The sequence below is a fragment of the Cetorhinus maximus genome, chromosome 2, assembly GCF_964194155.1.
Source record: "Cetorhinus maximus chromosome 2, sCetMax3.hap1.1, whole genome shotgun sequence".
Taxonomy (NCBI): Eukaryota; Metazoa; Chordata; class Chondrichthyes; order Lamniformes; family Cetorhinidae; genus Cetorhinus; species Cetorhinus maximus.
Window position 1 is genome coordinate 178111881 of NC_135880.1, and position 23045 is coordinate 178134925.

Genomic DNA, 23045 nt, shown 5'->3' on the forward strand with positions numbered 1-23045 from the left:
TCAGCAGCACATCCCTGCTTTTATATTCTAGTCCTCTCGAAATAAATGCCAACATTGCATTCGCCTTCCTAACTACCGACTCAACCTGCAAGTTAACCTTAAGAGAATCCTGGACTAGGACTCCCAAGTACCTTTGCACTCCAGATTTCTGAATTCTCTCCCCATTTAGAAAATAGTCTATGCCTCAATTCTTCCTACCAAAGTGCATGACCTCACACTTGCCCATGTTGTATTCTATCTGCCACTTCTTTGCCCAGTCTCCTAACCTGTCCAAATCCTTCTGCAGCCTCCCCGCCTCCTCAATACTACCTGTCCCTCCACGCCTCCTCAATACTACCTGTCCCTCCACCTATCTTTGTATCATCTGCAAACTTAGCCAGGATGCCCTCAGTTCCTTCATCTAGATCATTAATGTATAAAGTGAAAAGTTGTGGTCCCAACACTGACCCCTGCGGAACTCCACTAGTCACCGGCCGCCATCCTGAGAAGGACCCCCTTATCCCCATTCTCTGCCTCCTGCCAGGCAGCCAATCTTCTATCCATGCTAGTACCTTGCCTCTAACGCCATGGGCTCTTATCTTACTGAGCAGCCTCTTGTGCGGCACCTTGTCAAAGGCCTTCTGGAAGTGCAAGTAGATAACATCCATTGGCTCTCCTTTATCTAACCTACTCGTTACCTCCTCAAAGAATTCTAAAGATTTGTTAGATAGGAAGAAACTTTTCCCATTAGTGGAGGTGTCAATAACCAGGGGGCATTGATCTAAGGTAAGGGGCAGGAGGTTTAGAGGGGATTTGAGGAAAATCTTTTTCACCCAGAGGGTGGTTGGAATCTGGAACTCACTGCCTGAGGGGGCGGTAGAGGCAGGAACCCTCACAACATTTAAGTATTTAGATGAGCACTTGAAATGCCATAGCATACAGGGCTACGGGCCAAGTGCTGGAAAATGGGATTGGAATAGATAGGCGCTTGATGACCGGCATGGACACAATTGGGCTGAAGGGCCTGTTTCTGTGCTGGATAACTCTATGACTCTATGGGAAAAATTTTAAGTCTGAGGTTTGCGTGGTGGTATTAAGGAATACTAAACTAAGGCGGGTAAATGCGAGTTGAGGTTGTAGATCAGCCATGACTGAATTGATTGGCAGAACAGACTCAAGGGGCTGAATGGCTTCCTCCTGTTCCATTGTAATAAGCTGGAGTCGTCCTTGTAGACACCATACCAGTAGCAGCAATGAACAGATAATTGATTGGTGCAATAGTTTACACACGTGCAGTAGTTTGATAGTTAGGATCTTCATTCCTGTCTATGTATCTTCTGGGGAAATTTGGGAAAGGTCAGTAATCTGAAAACTTTGGTTTGAGGTAAACTTGTGCGTTGCGAATCACAAGGGAAACCAGTTCCTGCTAGTGGGTTTTGGCAGCTGTGGAGACGGTACCTGTAAGGTCACCTGGAGTTGTGCTCAGTTAGTAGCATGTTCGCATCTGTGTCCGAAAGCTCTGGGTGCAAGTCCCACTACAGAGACTTAAGTACAAAATCTAGGCTGAAACACTCAGTGTGGTACTGAGGGAGTGCTGTATCATCAGAAGTACATTTTCTGGATGCCTGCCCTCTTCAGGTGAACGTAAAAGATCCTATGAAACTACCTTGAAAAACCAAGGTGTTTTCCCTGGCACCCTGCCTCAATATTTATCCTTTAACCAATGGTTTCTAGAAAAAAGTGATCTGGTCAGTTACCTTATTACTTGTGGTATCTTGCTCTGTGCAAATTGGCTGCAGTGTTGCCTATGTTAGGATGCCCTGAGGTCATGAAAGGTGCAGTATGAAACTCTTCTTGAAGTGTAGCATGACTTAGGCAAATGCAAAGCATTGTGAGCACCACTTGACATAGTTTTCAAATAGTACTGTGGTCAGAAAGGGTGATGAATTATTCATTCCCTGCCTGGTGTTTGGTTGGTTCAGGAACTCAGATTCAGATTCAGGAACTCAGAATGCCACTTGCCAACCAGTCAGCACTCTCTTCACATACAGTATAAATTGTTGTTTTCCCCCTTTTATTGGTATTCTTGCAAGTATCCTGATGAGTGCAAGACAAAAAAGCTTTGACAAGTCTTTTTTTTCAGCAAAACTCAGATTTTCTTCAATAAATTGTAATTGGCCAATAACTATTTGAAAATGCCTATTTTCTTTGGCGTATGGGGCCCTGTCAATTGCTTGCCTTCCCTGGACCCTCAGTCAGTACTTCCCAAACTCTGCCCATGTGACTCCATTTTGATGCTTGAAATTGGTGAGAGCCAAGAGAGGGAGTGGGGAGGGGAGGGGGGCAGAATTGTTGTGGGGCCGGTGGTGGTGGGAGGGGAGGGGGGTAGTGCATGGGGGGAAAGAGTTGTTCAGCAAGGGGGAGAATTGTGGACTGGGAGGATATAGTTGTTCAGTAGAGGAGGAAGAGTTGTTGAGCAGGAGGGAGAGTTATTGAAAGGGAGCAGTGGTTTTGTCCACAGCTGTTTCGAAGACTCTGGGGCCTTGGATCTACAGTTAGTGCAAGGACGTGTAATGGAGCATCAGTGCCGATCCTCGGCCTGTCCATACGCCCTCCGCTCAACAGCCACCATTGCTGCCTCGGAGATCGTAACCCCAGATGATCTTCCACAACCCTGATAGGAGTTGTGAGCCACCATTTGGGAGCACCTGCCCTAAATTTGTACAAAAAGGAGGCACAGAGATAATGTCCATCAGGAAAGGTCGAACAAGCTGGGCTCTTTGTTCTGGAAATGAGAAGGGGTGAGGGATAACCTCTTGGAGGCTTAAAAATGATGAAAGGGCTTTGATAGGGTATGAGTAGAGAAGACATTTCCACTTAGGAGTCATCCAAATAAAGGGGCCATCAGTATCTGATAATCACTAATAAATCCAATAAGGAATTCAGGAGGAACTTCTTCACTCGGAGAGTATTGAGAATGTGGAACTTGCTACAACAGGGAGTGGTTGACGTGAATACTGTAGAGGTGTTTAAAGAGCTGCATAAGAACATGAGGGGGAAAGGAATAGAAGTATATGTTGGTGGGGGTGATGGAGTAAATAGTGTGGGAGGAGGGTCCCAGCATAGGAGGCACTGGCATAGACCAGTTGGACTGATAGACTCCGTTTTGATGCTTGAAAATTGGTGAGAGCCAAGAGAGGGAGTAGGGAGGGGAGGGGGGCAGAATTGTTGTGGTGGGGGAATGCATTTTATTCATTGTGGAATAAAAAAGCTGTCATCTCAACAAAAGTGACCTCAAAACTACAAAGGCTTCAGTCAGAGCACCAAGCACTGACATGAGCACTCAGTTATGTGCAGAGCTCTGGTTAGATCCCCAAATAGACAACTTCATTCAAATTCTGGACACCACACCTCAGGAAGGAAATATTCCCCCTGGAGGGTGTGCAGCTCAGATTCACCTGAATTTAACCCTTTAACCTTGGGCATCATTATGTGGACAGGTTGCGTAGACTGAGCTTGAATTCCCTCAGGTATAGACAATCGAGGGATGATCTGATTGAGGTGTTTAAGATGATTTGCTCGAGTAGATCGAGAGTAATTATCCTCTGGTCTGAGGGAATCCAGAGCAAGGGGGGAGAACATTGGAGCCAGCCCATTCAGGGCTGATGTCAGGAAACACTTCTTCACACAAAGGGGAGTGGAAATGTGAAACTGTCTACACCTCCCCTACCCCCAAGCTGTTGTGGTTGGGAGTCAATTGAAAATTTCAAAGTTGAGATTGATAGATTTTTTTGGGTAAGGGGATTAAAGGTTCCAGAACCAAGAAAGGTAAATGGAGTTAAGACACAGATTAACCATGATCTAATTCAGGCTTGTCCAACCTGTGGCCCCCGCAGCAATTGTCGAAAATGCCGGTAAGACGGCTCAGTGAGTTTGAAGATTTCTTCAGTGGGTTGCTCCTCCAATCGCAGCCTGTTTTGCTCCCGTGTTTGCTGCTGATAGACTCACCGGTGGGTTCAAATCCCGCCACAGCAGATGGTGGAATTTGAAATCAATAAAAATCTGGAATTAAAAGTCTAACGATGACTGTGTTGTAAAAACCCATTTAGTTCACAAATGCCCTTTAGAGAAGGAAATCTGCCATCCTTACCTGGTCTGGCTTACATGTGACTCCAGACCCACAGCAATATGGTTGACTCTTAAATACCCTCTGAACGAGGGCATTTAGGGATGGGCAATGAAATGCTGGCCTAGCCAGTGATCCCCGCATCCCATGAATGAATAAAAAAAAACTGAAAGAAAGTGGACAGTCATGTTGTGTGAACAAATTTAGTTGCAACACGTTTTTATTGTCTGAATCCTAACTTGGTTTTTGTACATGCTGCATGCAGTAAGATTACTGTGTGCAGAATATAAACTGGGGATGAATGTTTTTTGGGAGGGGAATTGATTTCAAAGTAGGGAGGTTATGCTTCAGTTGTACAGGACATTGGTGAGACCACATCTGGAGTATTGTGTACAGCTCTGGTCTCCTTATTTAAGGAAAGATGTAAATGCATTAGAAGCGGTTCAGAGAAGGTTTACTGGATTAATACCAGGAATGGGCAGGTTGTCTTATGAAGAAAGGTTGGACAGACTAGGCTTGTATCCATTAGAAGAGTAAGGGGTGACTTGATGAAAACCTTTAAGATCCTGAGGGGTCTTGACAGTGTGGATGTGGAGAGGATGTTTCCTCTTGTGGGAGAATCTAGAACTAGAGGTCACTGCTTATAAATAAGAGGTCGCTCATTTAAGACAGAGATGAGGAGAAATTTTTTCTCTGAGGGTCATGAGTCTTTGAAACTCTTGTTCCTCAAAAGGCGGTGGAAGCAGAGCCTTTAGATATTTTTTAAGGCAGAGCTAGATAGATTCTTGATTAACAAGGGGGTGAAAGGTTATCAAGGGTAGGCAGGAGTGTGGGAGTGAGGTTACGTTCAGATCAACCATGATCTTTTTGAATATCGGAGTAGGCTCGAGGGGCCGAGTGGCCTACTCCTGCTCCTAATTCATATGTTTGTACGTTGAATGTGTAAAGGGGAGTAATGCTTTGAGCTCCAGAAAATCAAACGCGTCTGTTTTGGTTCTGCAAGTTATTTTTGGACCTTACATTGGCTTGGTTGCTTTAATTTCTCGCAGAGCCCAGAATGAGAGCAAATAATACCTAAACACTGGAACTGATGAAATACTTGAAATGTAGTTACTGTCGTAATGGAGGAAATGCAGCAGTCAATTTGTGCACAGCAAGAGTCCAGAAAAACAATGTGACAATGACCAGATACTCCGTTAAATGCTGATTGAAGGATGAATATTGGTCAAGACACCAAGGAGAGCTACCCATCACTCCCTTTCAAAACAGAACTGAAGCCCCACGTGCTGTCTCGGGTAGACGTAAAAGATTGCACGGCACCGTTTTGAAGGAGAGCAAGGGAGTTCTCCCCAGTGTCCCGGCCAATATTTATCCCTCAATCAGCATTTAACAGATTATCATTGTCACGTTTCTGTTTCTGAGAGCTTGCTGTGAACAAATTGGCTGGCACACTCCTTACAACAGTGACTACATCTCAAAAGTATTTCTGTCAAGCGAATTGCGATCGTGAAAGGCGATTATCACAGAATTGTTAGAGCACAGAAGGAGGCCGCTCGGCCCATCGTGTCTGCACTGACTCTCTGAATGAGCAGTTCCCTTAGTGCCGTTCTCCTGCCTTCTCCCTGCAACTATCTAATTCCCTTGTGAACGCCTCGATTGAACCTGCCTTCACCACGCCACTCCGGCAGCGTATTCCAGACCTTAACCATTCGCTGCACGAAATAGGTTTACCTCATGTTGCTTTTGCTCCTTTTGCCAATTACTTTAAATCTGTGCCCCCTCCTTCTTGATCCTTTAATGAGTGGGAACAGCTTCTCTCTGTCTACTCTGTCCAAACCCCTCATGATTTGGAATACTTCAATCAAATCTTCATATATAAATCTCAATCTATTTAAGTGCAGCCTTTCTTTTTTTGCAAGTTATAGCTCTGTCAAATTTTTCCTCCAGTTCTGGCATCTCCTAGTTTTCTCTCTCCTCTTTCCTGAGTTGTGCTTATTAGCGCCGGAGGGTTAAGGTTTGATGAGGATTCATGTTAGCCAAAACCACGTTATAATGATTACGCAACACAAAATGTCACTGGACTTTAAGAGGGCCTTTTGGTGGGTGAAGGCTACCACTTCTGCATTTCTGAAATTGTGATCATTATAAGGCCAAAATTCTACAAGCCACAGCAGATGCAAATAAGCCTTAACAGTAGCAATGTGAACAAGCATGTAATTGTGGCTTGCCAGCCCTTTCTGTGGCATCTGGGCCTGTGGATCTGATTACATGAATATCATTTCATCCTAGTAACAAAGGAAGCTGGGCCACTGTGAACTTGGGTCATTTTCTGCTGACTGAAGGTTGCGAGTGTACTGTTCGAGAGTCAGCCTTCTTTGACCATGTTGCTTTGAAGCTGATCTTTCTGAGTTGTTGAGCTTCCCCAAAAAATGATTGGCCGCAGATGAAAAAATCCAAAATGCCGTGCTGCAGGTTTCTTTCTTTTAGCCTCCCTCACTGAACCATTCATTGTATTTGTACTTTGGCACTGTGCACCACCAAGCCTTCTGAGTCTTCATACCCGTCACACGTTTGCAAACACTGAGCATGAGGTGTACTTGCCAATTGCTTTCTTTCATAAAGCGATGCATCCAAACTCCCCTTGACCTCTCTTCAAGGGTTAATTTGACCTCCTCAAGCGCGCCCTCTTGTTTAGGAATTGTCCGAATCACATAGCATTCACAGCGCAGAAACAGGCCACTCGGCCTAGCTGGTTTGTGCCGGCGCTTATGCTCCGCTGAAGCCTCCCCCCACCACTCCCACCACCCCCACCACCACTACTTCATCTCACCCTATCAGGGTAACTTTTATTCCTTTCTCCCTCGTGCGCTTATTGAGCTTACCCTTAAAGGCATCTATGCCATTATTCATAGGAACACTAAGCCTGTCAGTCAGTTGGAGAATGTGAGTGAGTGGATGTAGAAGAGTAACTATCTGAAGACTTGCACCTAGGTAAATAATATCCTTTGGGCAGATGGACAGGCAGAACAGCAAGTTACTGTTCCAGTAACCTATATCATGGCACTTCACGGACTTAGAGGCGCTTATACTGTCATGGCCGTCACTGACTCTTCAGCAAGGATCTGCGATTTACTATCTACTTACCCAAAGCACACAGTTTCTTTTCTGCTGAAAATGTGCCAATGAATTATGGGATTTACGTAACTAGGAGTGGGTTTCTCCCAGCATTTATTATAATACTAGAAATAACCCTAAGTAATGTAGGGCTAGGCAGGTGTGTGTGTTTTTTCCTTAATCAGCAACAACTTGTATTTAAATAGCACCTTCTACATTGTAAATTCATCTCGAGGCAATTATCTAACTATATTTGGTGAAATAAGCAGTAAGTTTTGCCTTTCCTTTACTCCCCAGTGTCATTTTAATAACTCAGAGGCTCCTTTCTGTGCCAAGTGGGTCAGCACTTTCACCTTTCAAGTCAGAAGATTGAAGGTTCAGCCTCCACTCTGAAGTTGGGCACAAAATCTGGGATATAGTTCAATATGTATGTGGCCTTGCCCCTCCCTATTTCTGGTCTCCTCCAGCCCTACAACCCCTCTGACACCTCTGCGCTCCTTCAATTCTGGCTTCTTGCTCATTCCCGATTTTAATTGCTTCCCTATTGGTAGCCATGCCTTCAGTTACCTGGGCACTAAGCCCTGGAATTCCCTCCCGAAACCTCTCCGCCTCTCTCTCTCTCTCTCTCTCTCCTCCTTTGACATGCTCTTTAAAATCTACACCTTTGATTATCCCTGTTCTAACATCTCCTTATTGTGGCTTGGTGTCAAATTTAACTTGATAAAGCTCCTGTAAATCATCTCGGGAGGCTTTACTTTGTTAAAGGTGCTATATAGATGGAAGTCATTGCTATCTTGTAGAAAAGTGCTGTTTTTCTGATGGACTTTCCCTGTCTCCTCAGGTGAACATTAAGAGGTCTAATGGCACAATTCAGAGAAGATCACTGGAGTTCACCTGATACCCTGGCCAACATTTATTCCTCAACCAACATCACTCCTTCAAAAGCAAATGCTAATCATTTAAGCCGTTTGTTTGTTGTTGGGAGTTTGCTGTGCACAGTTTGTGTGAGACATTTCCCTATTTTGCAAACAGTGACCACACTTACATTTTGTGACATCTTGGGTTCATGAAAGATAGCACAGAAATCTAATTGTTTCTCTCTAGTTCCTTCCAATGTAGATCTCCGCCATTGTGTCTGGGGCTGATGCACAGTATTTCTGTTTGGTGATTGATGTATGAATTGCAATTAATCTTCAGATTTAACAAGAGAAAGCAAATCAAACATCACCAGCAATAAGCGGCCGTGAACATAATCTAGTTACGCTGTGAACATATGTTAAATATCAATCCTAAAATTTTAGCTCAGATTAGCTGCGTCCATTAAGCTTAGCAGCAGACGATGGGTTTTGCTTAAGGAATGATTTAGCCTTTGGTATCATAAGCACAATTGATCTTAATGCAGTTAGCAGTCATTTATCTAAAGAGGTCTGTTAATGGCAGCATTGCTAATGGTCTGGAGCAGATGTTCGGCAATTCACCACCTCAGTTGTGTCGGGCTGGTGGGTTAGGGAGATCATTCCTCTATCAGTTTCTCCATAAATCATTTTTCCTTCAATTTGTTAATGTATATATATTTAAGAAAATGCCTTTCAACCATCTTGTTGACATTCAGGCCAAAGCAGTGTTGAACGAGATGGCTCGGCGTTTCTTTTGTTAAATATTATGTCAGTAGGAAGAAAGCGTTACATTTTTATAGCACCTTTTCACAACTCAGGATGCCCTGAAGCACTTTGTAACAATTAAGTAATTTTGGAACATAGTCACTGTTATAATTATGAAGACGGATGCTTTTTAAATATTGTTTTTTAAAAAAGCTGTGTGTGAGTGATTAAACTGGGAGAAGGTTAGTAAAGACAGTTTGTCTGCGGGAACAGAGATGAAAGGTAAAAGTGCTAGATGCATGCATTCGTAATGAGAGGCTATGGTGAAGTTGAATGTACAAGTAAATAGTTTAGGTTTTAAAACTTGCGTTAGGTAATAGGTAGGGACTTGCCTTTTCAGCTGTTAAATTTCAAAGGGAATTTAGGAGTGACAAGGGACTTTTACAACCTATAAAAGTTTCATAGGTAAACAGGGGAAGGTTATTAAATTTTATTTGATCCGAAAGTGGCGGCAATAGGAAAACATGAAAGATTTTTATATTTTGGAAAAATTGATGTTCAAAGAAGCGCTTGGAACAATGGAGCCTAAGATCAAAGGGGAAAAGGATATTTAAGGAAAGGTGTTTAGTTGAGTTGTGTTAGCTGTGTCGGGGAGATCTCCTGTGATCAGCTCTGTACTGGGAAAAGTTGTGAATTTGAAGCAGCCATCCAGTTTCAAGCTAGAAAAGTCTTTGTTTACAGAAACCAGTCTGTTTCTAAACTTCCTTTAGCTCCACAGCAGAGCGGAAGAGAGTGAGAACTCGTGTGGTATACTTTATTAAAGTAGCAGCAGTTTTTTGCCTTGGGTAATATTACTGGATTTTTACAGTTAAAATCTATAAGGAAGCTGTTGCCAAGTAGTTTACTTGTGTGTTCTGACCAAGTGGGTTTTCTTGCAGGGAGTTGGAGGATGGGACTGTTTTGTGAGACTGTTTTAACTGTGCAATCTTAATCACGTGTTTGCTATTTTTTTCTTCTTGTTCCTAAATCTTTTAATTCTAAAATCCTAAAAATGTTACTGGGATTCTATGTTTCTTGGATTAGTAGTTTTCTCCTCATTTTCAAAATATGAAAAAAGGGTTATGAACAGTCAGACAAGTTTCCCTCTGGGATTTGGCTTACTCAGTGAATGACATCAGCAGTTGGCCATAGCATGAAGCAGCAGCCAAGTTGCACACAGCAAGCTCCCACAAATTCAGTAGGATAATGACTAGATAATCTGTTTTTTATTAATGCTCATTAAGCGATAAACATTGGTTATGACACCGGGGAGAACTTTCCCGCTCTTCTTTGAATAGTGGCTGTTGAGTCTTTTAAATCCGCCCACGAGAGCAGGGGGGCCTTGATTTAATGTCTTATCTGAAAGATGGCATCTCCGACAGCACAGCATTCCCTCGGTAGCACAATAGGATTGTCCACCTAGATTTTTTGCTCATGTCTCTGGAGTGAGCCTTAAGCCCATGACTTTCTGACTCACAGACAAGAGATACTGTCTATTTAACAACAGCTAACAGACTTCTCCTAGATTGTATCAGTTTTGGCAGCACTGTTTCTGGGTCTGAAGATTGTGGATTTGAGCACCACACTGGGATGCAGCATATAATCTGGGTCAATACTCTAATACTGATGGTGGAGCTGTTCTTTAAGATTAGTTATTAAACTGAAGCCCTTTCTATTGACAGAGAAGTAGGAAATTCTCCTAGTGTCCTGGTCAAAGATTCCTCCTTCCCCCAACTCCATTAGTAGTAGAATAACTGGTTATTTATCTCATTGCTGTTTGTGCAATGTTCCTGGTGTGGAAATGATTACTTGTTGACATACTAAGTCACTGCTTTTCAAAAAGTGTAAAGTGCTTTAAGATATTTTAACATGAAAACACCCTAGAATTCTCATCCTTGTGTTCAAATCCCTCCATGGCCCTTCTTTATCTCTGTAATCTCCTCTAATCCCACAACCCTCCAAGACCTCCCTTCTCCTCTAATCCTGGTCTTTTGCTCATCCCTGATTTCCTTTGCTCCACCATTGGTGGTTGTGCCTTCAGCTGCCTGAGTCCCAAGCTCTGGAATTCCCTCCCTAAATCTTTCCTGCTTTCTTTAACATTTTCCTTAAGGCCTATTGCTTTAACCAACGTTTGGTCACCTCTCCTCTGAGTGAAGAAATTTCTCCTCATCTCAGTCTTAAATGGTCGACCCCTATATCCTGAGACCATGCGCCCTAGTTGAACAGCCAGGGAAACGGCCTCCCAGTATCTACCCTGTCAAAAATCTTACATTTCTACGAAATCGCCTCTCCTTACTTTAGTCCTTCCTTGTAGAACAACCCCCTCCCCAGGAATTAATCTAGTGAATCTTTGCTGCACGGCCACCAAGGCAACTATGGCCTTCCTTAGATGAGGTCAAATCTGTGCTCCGTACTCCCATGTTAATTCCAATAATTGTATGTTGAGGAAGGATGAGTCTGAAGTTAGCCTGTACCTTAAAACAGGTTTATTTCCAAGGCAGCAAAGTAAATTCACAGACTCCCCCTGTTCCTCCTAGATGCCCAGAGTGAACTGGTTTATATTCTCTTGCAATGATTCCCTATTCCTTCCCCAATTGGGTACAACCGTGCTTAATTAGCAATTTAAAGCGTGGATTCTATTGCAGCACCAATTCAACATAAACACTGCGGGTATGGTCTCGTCTGAGAATGAGGCAGAAGAGCATGTTGGACAGTGTTCAGAAATTAGAAAGAATAAGAGAGAAACATCAAGAGGAGCAGTGACCAAATTAGTATAGATAAAATAACAAAGTTGTGTTTCTGTCTTGATGTTGGGCAACATGGAGCAGAAGGTTCCAGTTTGGTGTGTGTTGAATTGGATTTTCACAGCATCACAGAGGAGAATGAACTGCGCTGGCTCCTCCGCATCAGGGAGAGGGATGATTATCCATGGCTCCCATTCCTGATTGCCATCCAGCAAACGTATTGGAAATGGTTGGCAATGGATGTCGGGCGAGGACTGGATCAAGCTTGACCTTGATGCTCCTTGTCATCCAAACTCGCCCATCTGTGCAGAGCAGCCACTTATGTGGGTTGATAGACCCATTGGACAAAACGGCACAGAAAGTCATCATTCCACCCATCATGCCTTCACTGGCTCTGATAGAGCTATCCAATTAATCTCCCTCTCCTGCCCTTTTCCTAGAGCCCTGCAAATATTTCCTTTTCTAGCAATTACCCAGTTCCCTTTTAAAAGTTATCATTGAATTTTCTTCCACCACCCTTTCAGGGAGCTCATTCCAAATTATCATAACATGCTGTGTATATTTTTTTCCTTTCGTTATCTCTGGCTCTTTTCCCAATCACCTTAAACCTGTGCCCTCTAGTTACTGACCCTTCTGCTACTGTAAACAGTCTCTGTGTATTTAATCTGTCAAAACCCTTCATGATTTTGAACATCTCAACTGGAAAGACTTTGGACGCTGGAGGTGAGAGAGAGATTGACTATCAGGGCGAGTGTTTTTATGTCCTATCTAACTGAGTGAGAGGTGGCAGTAATGAATATAGGTGGCGGGGCTGAGAGTTATTGTCATTGCAGCAAATTCTCATCCTTGTTGTCAAATCTCTCTATGGCCTTGCTCCCTCCTATCTCTGCAATCCTCCTCCTGCCCTACATACCCTCTGATACCTGCGCTTGTCCAGTTCTGATCTCTTGAGCACCCCTAATTTTAACTGCTCCACCATTGGCAGCCATGCCTTCAATTGCCAAGGCCCCAAGCTCTGGAATTCCCTCCCTAAACTTCTCCACCTTTCTACCTCTCTCTTGTCCAATCCCCTTTAAAACCTGCGTCTTTGACCAAGCTTTTGGCCAGCAACACCAATATCTCCTTTACATGGCTCAGTGACAAATGTTGTTTGGTAATGCCCCTGTACAGCATCTTGTGATATTTTATTGTGTTAAAGGTGCCTTATAAATACAAGTTGTTGTTGAAAGAATTTTTCGGCAGTAAACAGTCCCAGAAGTCACGTTTCAGTATCTCAACAAATGCAAACTACAGATTAGGATTCTGCTGGCTGATACAGAAGAATCTGGTAGCTGTGAGGAGTCTAGTTTGAAAGTTTATTTTTTGAATCCCCACCTGTACAAGTCTTCTAACTTACAAGACCCCTGAAGTCATCCTGCACTTAAGACAAAGTCTTCAAAGGAATCTCTTTCTCTGTGTTGGATTAGTTTATCTTTGGTACAACTGCTCTTATTGAGTTACAATTTGATGACCATTGCAGTAGAAGATTGGTATCTGATAAATGCTTGGCAGTGTCGTGGAGTTGACTGTTTTCTTTGCAACTGAAAAATGACACAGCCCCTGGGAAAACGTGTTGGAATCAGGTCACTCGGTAATTGCATAACATGTTTTGCACAATCTCTGAACCATGTTTTATTTCATTGAGTGAACAGTTTTTAATGATATCGCAGATATTTAACTGCTAACAGTTGGTAGATGTGTACGGTCAATAGGTGTCCCTATGTGTCTTGATTGCTGCTGATTGTGTCAATAATGCCCTTATGCAGAAGTCACAGTTGGAGGTTAGCTATTGGATGAATGTACCACTTTATGATTAAACCCTAATTTATAGAGATTGCTGGAGAACAGGATACATACCAATTTCTCAGTTAGCCAGAGGCTAGGAATTGTGTGACAAGTAACTCACCTCCTGACTCCCCAAAGCCTGTCCACCATCAAGGCACAAGTCAGGAGTGTGATGGAATACTCCCCACTTGCCTGGATGAGTGCAGCTCCCACAACACTGAAGAAGCTTGACACCATCCAGAATAAAGCAGTCTGCTTGATTGGCACCACATCCACAAACTTTCACTCCCTCCACCACCGATGCACAGTAGCAGCAGTGAATACCATCTACAAGATGCACTGCAGGAATTCACCAAGGCTCCTTTGACAGCACCTTCTAAACCCACGACCGCTACCACCTAGTAGGACAAGGGCAGCAGATAAATGGGAACACCACCACCTGGAAGTTCCCCTCCAAGTCATTCACCATCGTGACTTGGAAATATATCGCCATTCCTTCATTGTCGCTAGGTCAAAATCCTGGAACTCCCTTCCTAACAGCACTGTGGATGTACCTACACCACATGGACTACAGCGGTTCAAGAAGGCAGCTCACCACCACCTTCTCGAGGGCAATTAGGGATGTACAATAAATGCTGGCCCAGCCAGCGAAGCCTATGCCCCATGAATGAATAAAAAAAAATGCAGTTGATCAGTATAGCAAAGAGTTTTCTTTGTGGACAGAAGTCGATAGCACCTTTCACACCACAGGATATCTCAAGACACTTTATGACCCATGAAGCACTTTTGAAATGTGGTCACTGTTGTATTGTAGGAAATGCAGCAACCAATTTGCAAACACCTGGCTCCCACAAAGAGCATTTTCATTGCACAAAAGTGATTAGACGTGTTGTGGAAGAGTATTAATGGGCCACTCCTGGATATCTTCCTAGCATTTAAAAAAAGACTTGCATTGATAATTGCGTCTTGCATTCCCACAGGATATTCCAAAGCACTTTACAGCCAATGAAGCACTTTTTGAAGCATAGTCATTTTTGTAACACAGAAAACACACCAGCTAATTTGCACACAGCCAGCTCCCACAAAGAGCAATGCGATAATTTGTTGGTGTGACTCCCCTGCTCTTCTTTCAAACAGCACCCTGAGACCTTTAACATCCACCTGAGAGGGCAAACAGGGCTTCAGTTGACATCTCGTGCAAAAGACTGCGCAGCTCTCCCTCAGTACTGCACCAGAGTGTCAGTCTTCAGTTTTGGCTCATGTCCTAGAGTGGACTTCTGAGTCAAACTCCTGACTCCGAGGTGACAGTGCTACCCACTGAGCCACAACTGACACTAAATAAGATTGCGCTGTGGGTTGCTATCTAGTCCAAGGACTAATTTTAAAGAGCGCTTTGCTTACTAAACAAGTGCAACTTTTTGATATGGGCCTGACCTTGCTGGAATGGGACATCTCACAGTGTGTCCCATTAGTTGGACTTTTTCCTGTACCCTTCAACTCAAAAAAAAAACTTTCTGCCTTGTAGCTTGCTAGGTTTTAAGGAGCACCTGAAGAAGCATGAGAATTTTAAAATTGAAGTGTTGCTGGACCAACTGCCAACGCAGGCCAGCAGCACAGGGGTGATGGGGGGAACGGGACTCAGTGTGAGTTAGGATACAGGCAGCAGAGTTTTTAATGAGCTAAAGTTTGTGGACATTGGAAGGTTGGAGACAAACTAGGAGAATATTGGAATAGTTGGATCTCAGAATGTTGTCGAAACATAGGAACAGGAAGAGGCTAATTAGAATGTCTTGCATGCCTCGTCATTGAATTAGATGATGGCTGATCGCTGTTTTAACTCTTTACTTACATTGGTTTTGTAACCTCAATATCCTTTATCTACCAAAAATCTATCAATCGCAGTTTTAAAATGTTCAATTGATTTCCCCAACCCCCGCACCCAAGCCTCAACAGTTTTTTGGGAGAGGGAGTTTCGGATTTTCACAACCCTTTGCGTGAAGAAGTGCTTCCTGACATCACCACTGAAACAGCCTAACTCTTAAGTTTAAAGATGTAAGCCTAGACTGACAGGTGAGGAGCAGATGTAATGGGGGTTCAGGGGAGGGGAGGGGTTGGAGGGGAGAAGCATTTTGTCATAATTCATGGGCCATTATGGGGTGGGGCAAGCTTGATGGATCGGTCTTCTGTCATTCAATTCTGTATGTTCGCATGTGTCATTATAACAGGTAAATTTGGGATTCCTCAAACCCACTTATTAATCACACTTGTGCATTGAATAAATGTCTTAGCTCACTATTTATTAATGTCCATGAGTTATTTTGTGTCACATTTTTATAGTGATATAAAGGCACCAATCACTCATGAGGATTGTGCAAACATGTGTTAATTTATTTATGATTTTTAATTCATTCATGGGATGTGGGCATCACTGGCTAGGCCAGCATTTATTGCCCATTCCTAATTACCCTTGAGACTAGGCACATGGGAACATATATACAGAGGCATAAAGCTTGAAGACACCTGCAGCTGTGCTGTCTGTGTGTGCTCTGCTTAAAAGCAAAAGTGAAACTAAAACTGGATTGCATGACACACTTCCTTTCTAGTGATCTCATGCTGCATTCCCTTAAAGGCATATTATAATATTTTGCACAAATCACAATCAATAGTTTCCAACCCCATTGCTCAATTAAATTTAATAACTATATTTTGTATGCAATGACAGGTGTGGGTTCGAATGTAAATACTACTTGCAATATAGTTGTTAAATTATTTGTATGTATTACTGCAGAGGGATGAATATAAACTTATGCAAATATTTAATGTAATTGCTAGATTTACTGAACAGTTTGATTAGCTTTACATTAGCATCACAGTCCATACATTCAAGCATTAAAAGGGTCATTTGAAGCTTGTATTGAGATATACCAATCAGATAATTCTGGAGGTAATACCAAAAGATTCATTAGTGTTTCACCAGAATTCTTGAGACTGTATATTATATTTCTGCGTAAGGCATTTAAAATAGTAACTGTTAACAGAAATAGAGTTGGGATGGTGTGCAAGAAGGCTACTCCAAAGTAAAAAGGTGAGAATTGGTCCGTGTTACTCATTGATGGGAGTAGCTGCCCTATTGTGGTCAATGGAAGATGACACCACCTACATTAGGATCAAATTAGGAGCAGGAGTAGGCCATTTGGCCCCTCAAGCCTGCTGCAACATTCAACAAGATCATGGCTGATCATTTACCTCAACTCCGCTATCCCGTATCCCTTAATTCCCCCGGTACCCAAAAGTTTATCGACCTCTGTCTTGAATATACTCAATGACGGCATCCACAGCTCTCTGAGGTAGAGAATCCCAAAGACACCTCAACCCTTTGAGTGAACAAATTTCACCTTATCTCAGTCCAAAATGGCTACCCCCTTATCCTGACTGTGGCCCTTAGTTTTAGGCTTTCCAGCCAGGGAAATTGTCCTCCCAGCCTCTACCCTCTCAAGTCCCTTAAGAATTTTACATTTCAATGAAATTACCTCTCATTCTTCAAAAGGAGGGAACATTGACTTAATCTACTCAAACTCTCCTCACAGGAGAATCTCTATCCCAGGAGTCAATCTAGTGAACGTTTGTTGCATTCCCACTGAGGCAAGTGTATCCTTTGTTAGGACGCCAAAGCTATAAAACAGTACTCCAGGTATGGTCACACCAAGGCCATAGATCATTGCAGTAAGACTTCTTCACTCCTATATTCCAATGCCTTTGTAATAAAGTCTAATGTCCCATTGGGTAGACATGAAAGGACCCAGTTCAAGGTCTTTAATAAGCCTAGCAGATCTAGGAGAGATCTTTAGGAGAGAGTCAGGGGGTTCCATCATTTGCTAACAGAAGAAGTATTTATAAAGTGTGACAGAAAATGTTAGCCCCTAAGCAGATACAGGGACAGGGAAGGGGAAGGGTTCTGGGAGAACAAGAGGGTAGGTCTCTGATCGACTGGAAGGTTGACAAGGTGGAATGGGAAAATGGATAATGGTGCAAGGCAAAAGGGGCTGGTAATGAGACAAATAAACAAAAGGTTGGTCCAGAGGAGGTCTGAATGGCAACAGCAGAAAATGAGAGCAGTGATTATTATCTGTTGAAGAGAGGTCATATGTTACAAGTCACGATAAATGGTTGGAGGGAGGATATTGCTGCGCTTGACATTTGTATCTATTTAGTTTGCTTTTAAGAGCTTTTTTAAGAGATCTGGTTCGGTGCTGAATACAATTTTTAGGGTCTTGTTTTAAGCATACACAGTTCCTCTAGTAAATATTGCACTGACACTTAACACTGATCATTTGCAAACCCTAAACACCAAATGTATTTGTCCTCAAACATTCAACTGTCACTAACATGGGGTCCAAACAGAAACCAAACTTGAACACAGAGCACATTGCCTGACCCGGATGAAAGGTCTGTAGCTGCATGTGGTAATTTGGGCTGTGGTTACATTATATTTTGACACAAAATAGTTCTGAAGCACACTACAAATTAGGAATTAAATAATTAGGAAAGCTAATAGAATGGCATCGTTTATTGTGTGGGGAATTGAATGCAAAATTAGGGAGGTTATGCTTCAGTTGTACAGGGCATTGGTGAGACCACATCTGGAGCACTGTGTACAGTACTGGTCTCTGCATTTAAGGAAGGATGTAAATGCATTGGAAGCAGCTCAGAGAAGGTTTACTAAACTAATACCTGGAATGGGTGGATTGTCTTGTGAGGAAAGGTTGGACTGGTTAGGCTTGTATCTGCTGGAGTTTAGAAGAGTAAGAGGCAACTTGATTGAAACATATAAGATCTTGAGGGGTCTTGACAGAATGGATATGGAGAGGATGTTTCCTCTTGTGGGAGAATCTAGAGCTAGGGGGTCATTGTTTAAAAATAAGGGGTCACCCATTTAAGACAGAGATGAGGAGAAATTTTTTCTCTGAGGGTTGAGAGCCTTTGGAGCTCTTCCTCAAAAGGCAGTGGGAGCAGAGCTTTTGAATATTTTAAAGGCAGAGCTAGATAGATTCTTGATGAGCAAGGGAGTGAAAGATTATTGAGCGTAGGTGGGAATGCAGAGTTGAGGTTAGTCAGATCAGCCATGATCTTATTGAATGGCAGAGCAGGCTCGAGGGGCCAAGTGGCCTACTCCTGCTCCTAATTCGTATGTTCATACCTAAGCACAATTGTTGGCATAACCCAGAATTATCAATTGACTCCTGAGTACAATGTAATCATCAGGTGTTTAAAGTTCTCGCATGGAATGAGGCCATTTGGCCCATTGCTCTTATGCAGGCTCTTTGAAAGTTATCCAACGGTCCCACTCCCTATATTCTTTCCCCCATAGCCCTGCAAAGTTTTCCCTTTTCTGGTATTTATCCGATTCCATTTTAAAAATCATTACTGAATCTGCTTCCACCGCTCTTTCAGGCAGCGTGTTCCAAACGCGCAGCATAAAAGAAATTTTCCTCGGCTTGCTCCTGGTACTTGTGACAATTATTTTAAATCTGTGTCCTTATGGTGACCAACCTTTCTGCCAAAAATATCCATTTATAAATAATCAGTGTGAGACACTAAAGGGTCCAATTTTAACTGTGTAAATGGAGAGGTATTGAATGGGTTAAAACCTCGCCCGAACTGAGTGCTGCACAATCTAGTCAAGGTGTAGCCTCAGGAAGTGGATTCAAAACTGGTCATCTTTAAAATGAGGTATTGGTTAGGACTAATGAAGGGCCATACCTGAGTCCTAACCTAGTTTTCTCCCTCAAATATTGGCTCATCTACACAGTTTTTTTCTGGTTTGCTTTCTGAGTTTCAACATTCAATGTTTTCTCTGCGATTGACGTGCGATTCCAGCAACAGCATTTGGCCGTGCTGAGAACTTGTTGGAACAGGAACCAACATGAAGCCACAATTTGCTGAGGCACGTAGACCAAGGAAATGGCAGTACAACATGTAACTGTCTCGCACATTGTATGCCTGCCATTACCTCAGTGAAATATTTCCAGTACTCCCCAGCCCTCTCTCTCTGACTGTTTATCAAAAGTTTATTTGCTAACAGAACAATGGCATAGCAATCCATGCCTCTCCAGTGCAGCAATTTAAGGCAGAACTGGGATGTGGGCGTCGCTGGGAAGACCAGCATTGGTTGCCCTTGATCCCTAATTGCCCTTGAACTGAGTGGTTTGCTAGGCCATTTCAGAGGGCAGTTAAAAGTCAACCACGTTGCTGTGGGTATGGAGTCACGTGTAGGCCAGACCAGGTAAGGATGGCAGATTTCCTTCCCTAAATGACATAAGTGAACCAGATGGGGTTTTACAACAATTGACGTTAGCTGTCACGGCCACCACTTCTGAGACTAGCTTTATATTCCAGAGTAATTAATAGAATCTAAATTCCATCAGCTGCTGTGATGGGATTTGAACCTGCGTCTGTGGATTTACTAGTCCAGTGACATTACCCCTCCCCCATGTCTCCAGTACAGACTGCGAAAACATCTCAGAGCAGCGGAGGATTAACATGCACCCTTGTCTTTATGTGTCCAAGCCAGATTGTATTAATTTAATTGTTGTATTAATTTAATCAAGGGGCTAAGCACCCAAAACCAGCTTTGCTGGGTGGGTCTGGTCGCTCGCATGGCCTGATGCCAGCTTCCAAAACAACTGCTCTACCCCGAATTTCATCGTGGCAAGAGACTCCCGGGAGGACTAAGCTACCGCTTGAAGAACATTCTTAAAGCATCTCTGTAGCGATCCAAGTCCCCACTGACCCTGGCCTGTGGCTCACTGATGTCCAAAATGGAGGAGGAGCATTTGGGAAGGTACTGAGTACCATGAGAGACTATGACAGTGGCGTGTTGAGGCCAAGCCCAGGCAGTGGAAGAAGTGCACAGCCTACCCCACCTCCAAATAACTAATTTACCCCATCCTTCAAAAAAACCACCTGCCCCCACGTGTAGCAGAGTCGCTGGGTCACACACTCGTTAGCCTTGTTAAAATGCGTTGAACCGGAGTGGAAGCAAGTTATTCTCGATCCTGAGGGATTGCCTAAGAAGGAGATAATCTTCTATAATACATTCTTAATCAGATTAATAACTTTCTCTAATATAGACTGTTTGCTGCTCAGGCCATTCCATGTACAGTATCTTGATTTGACAGTTTGATGTAGTGCTATTTTCCCCTGTTGTGGCAGTGGGATTTGAACCCATGTCCCCAGACCATTAGTATGGGCCTCCGGATTACTGGTCCAGTGACATTACCACTATGCCGCCATCTCCCCAGTATTGGGGTCAATATCCTGTGTTCCATCATATTGCAGTGTGCTTTTGGGCATCAACAAGTCGAGTGTGGCTACTTTGGTCCATGCACAGTATTTGTCTAGAGTACACAAGGGCTACTAACAAAGTTCCCTCGTTTTCTCTCACTGAACAGCACAGAAAGTAAGAAATAACCACAATGAGTCCTAGATCTGACATCTCTCAGCTGAGTGACCTGTGGACATGTCCAAGTCCCCAGATGAAGGGAGAGTGTACTGTGAGTGGCTTCCAACCATAAAAAGAAGTAGCTAATCCTTCAGGTATCATAATCTAACTGCAAACTCTTCATTGTCTGAAGATCTTTGACTCAAACTCCCTTTTAATGGCTGCTATTATATATTACAGAAAGGCTTGAATTTCTATAACGCCTTTCACAACTTCAGGACTTCCCAAGTGCTTTACAGCCAATGAAGTACGTTATGTAATGTAGCTACTGTTGTAAAGTAGGAAACACAGGAGCCAATTTGCACACAACAAGATCTCTCAAACAGCAATGTGCTAATGTTCAGATAATCTATTATTTTGTGGAGTGAGTTGAGGGATAATTATTGGCCAGGACACTGGGACAATGTCCTTGCTCTTCAAAATAGTGCCTTGGGATCTTATGCATCCACCTGAACATCTCATCCAAAAGCTGGCACTTCTGACAGTGCAGCACCCCCTCAGTAATGCACCGTAAGTGTCGGCCTATAGTTCATGCTCAAGCCTCTGGTGCAAGTGAACTTTTCTGCTTTCAGGCTAAGACAGCAATGGTAAAACACCACTGTTGGAGGCATAACTGTTTACACGGCTTCTAACACCAACAACTTGGACTTACTGTTTGTTGTTTCCAGCTCATTGTCAGATAATTTTGATGCTATCTAACTTATAAAATGTTTATTCTTTGTGTTGATTTTGTCTTGTGGCATGTTTGGACTTGGTGCATTGCTGTTGAAACCCTGTTCTTGTTCACTTGATACAGGATTTGTACTTAATACCAAAAAATTTTATTTGTTCAAAGGGAATTAATGGATATGGGGAAGGTGAAGTTGAGGTAAAAGATCAGCCATGATCTTGTTGAATGGTGGAGTAGGCTCAAAGGGCTGAATGGCCTATTCCTGCTGCTTATGCTCTCTAAATCAACGAGAAATTAGACACAGAGATAAAAACAAAAAACTACTGCGGACGCTGGAAACCCAAAACAAAAACAGAATTACCTGGAATTATCTGCTGAGTTTTTCCAAGTAATTCTGTTTTTGTTTTGAGAAATTAGACAAGTTGATCACTGAGGTAAACGTGACTTGCATAGTGATGGCTGTAAAATATTTTTCCTAGCAACGTAGGAGCAGGAGTAGGTCATTTGTCCCTCCAAGCCTGCTCCACCATTCAATAAGATCATTGGCTAAACTGGTTGTGGTCTTAGTTGGTTGTGGTAGTGGGCTCTTGCTTACTGTCGAATCTGATATTTGGCGTCTGGGAGTCCACGATACCAGATATTTTAGAGAACTGGTAGTTAAGGAATAAGGATGTACTCAACGCATTTCTGAAGAGGTCAAACATCCGCGCTAACTCATGGGAGTCCCTGGCTTGAGACCGACCAAAATGGAGAAGGCTCATTCGGGAAGGCACCGAACACATCAAGAGACTTCATTAGGAATGTGCAGTGGTGAAGTTAAGGTGTCGGAAGGAGCGCACAAGCCTCCAAACAACCCATCTACCCAGCCCTTCAAGCACCACCTGCCCTGCATGTGGCAGAGTCTGCAGATCACGCAATGGGCTTATCAGCAACCTCAGAACCCATCGAACCGGAGTGGAGGCAATTCATCCTCGATCCCGAGGGACTGCCTAAGACGGAAGGAGAGATTCACTGAGCACTTTTTTGCCTTCAGGCAAATTGGAATTCAGCCTAAAACTCCCAGTGACTTTGTTCACCTGAATGATGAGAGTTTGGAACTCCAGTCGAAAACACAGGCAAGGCTTCACACTCGTGTTGTGTTGGGTGACCCAACCTTGCCTGCTTTACTCGAGCTCTCTGCTTTGTTGAGTGGATTGTGTTGCAAAAGAAACACCAGCAATGGCTCCCAGCTGTGGGATGGGGGCAGCATACTGAAAAGGGAGCTACGCCTTCACTGAATATTTCATCTGAATGTTTTCTTTTTAAACTCTTGATTGTTAAGGTAGAAAGGGTAGGTACCATGTTGCCGTTTGCTGGTTTCACAGTTTTATATTTTGAATTGCACCTCCAGAGTCAGTGAAGTCTTTCTTTTGGGCTTTTATTAACATTAAAAGGCTTCCCTGCCCCC

At 43.2% G+C, this 23045-nt stretch overlaps 1 protein-coding gene across 4 annotated transcripts in view; it reads left to right on the plus strand.

Moving 5' to 3' along the window:
• LOC144667940 (coronin-2A-like) overlaps positions 1 to 23045 on the plus strand; it is a 164832-nt gene that overhangs the window by 93141 nt on the left and 48646 nt on the right. Inside the window, exon 1 of one of the 4 annotated variants that reach the window (XM_078529595.1) lies at positions 22786 to 22928. The exons of the other annotated variants lie outside the window; for them this stretch is intronic. The gene's annotated coding sequence lies outside the window, so the exon portion shown is untranslated. Of the gene's footprint in view, positions 1 to 22785; positions 22929 to 23045 lie in introns of those variants that run through there. 4 annotated transcript variants of the gene reach the window in all.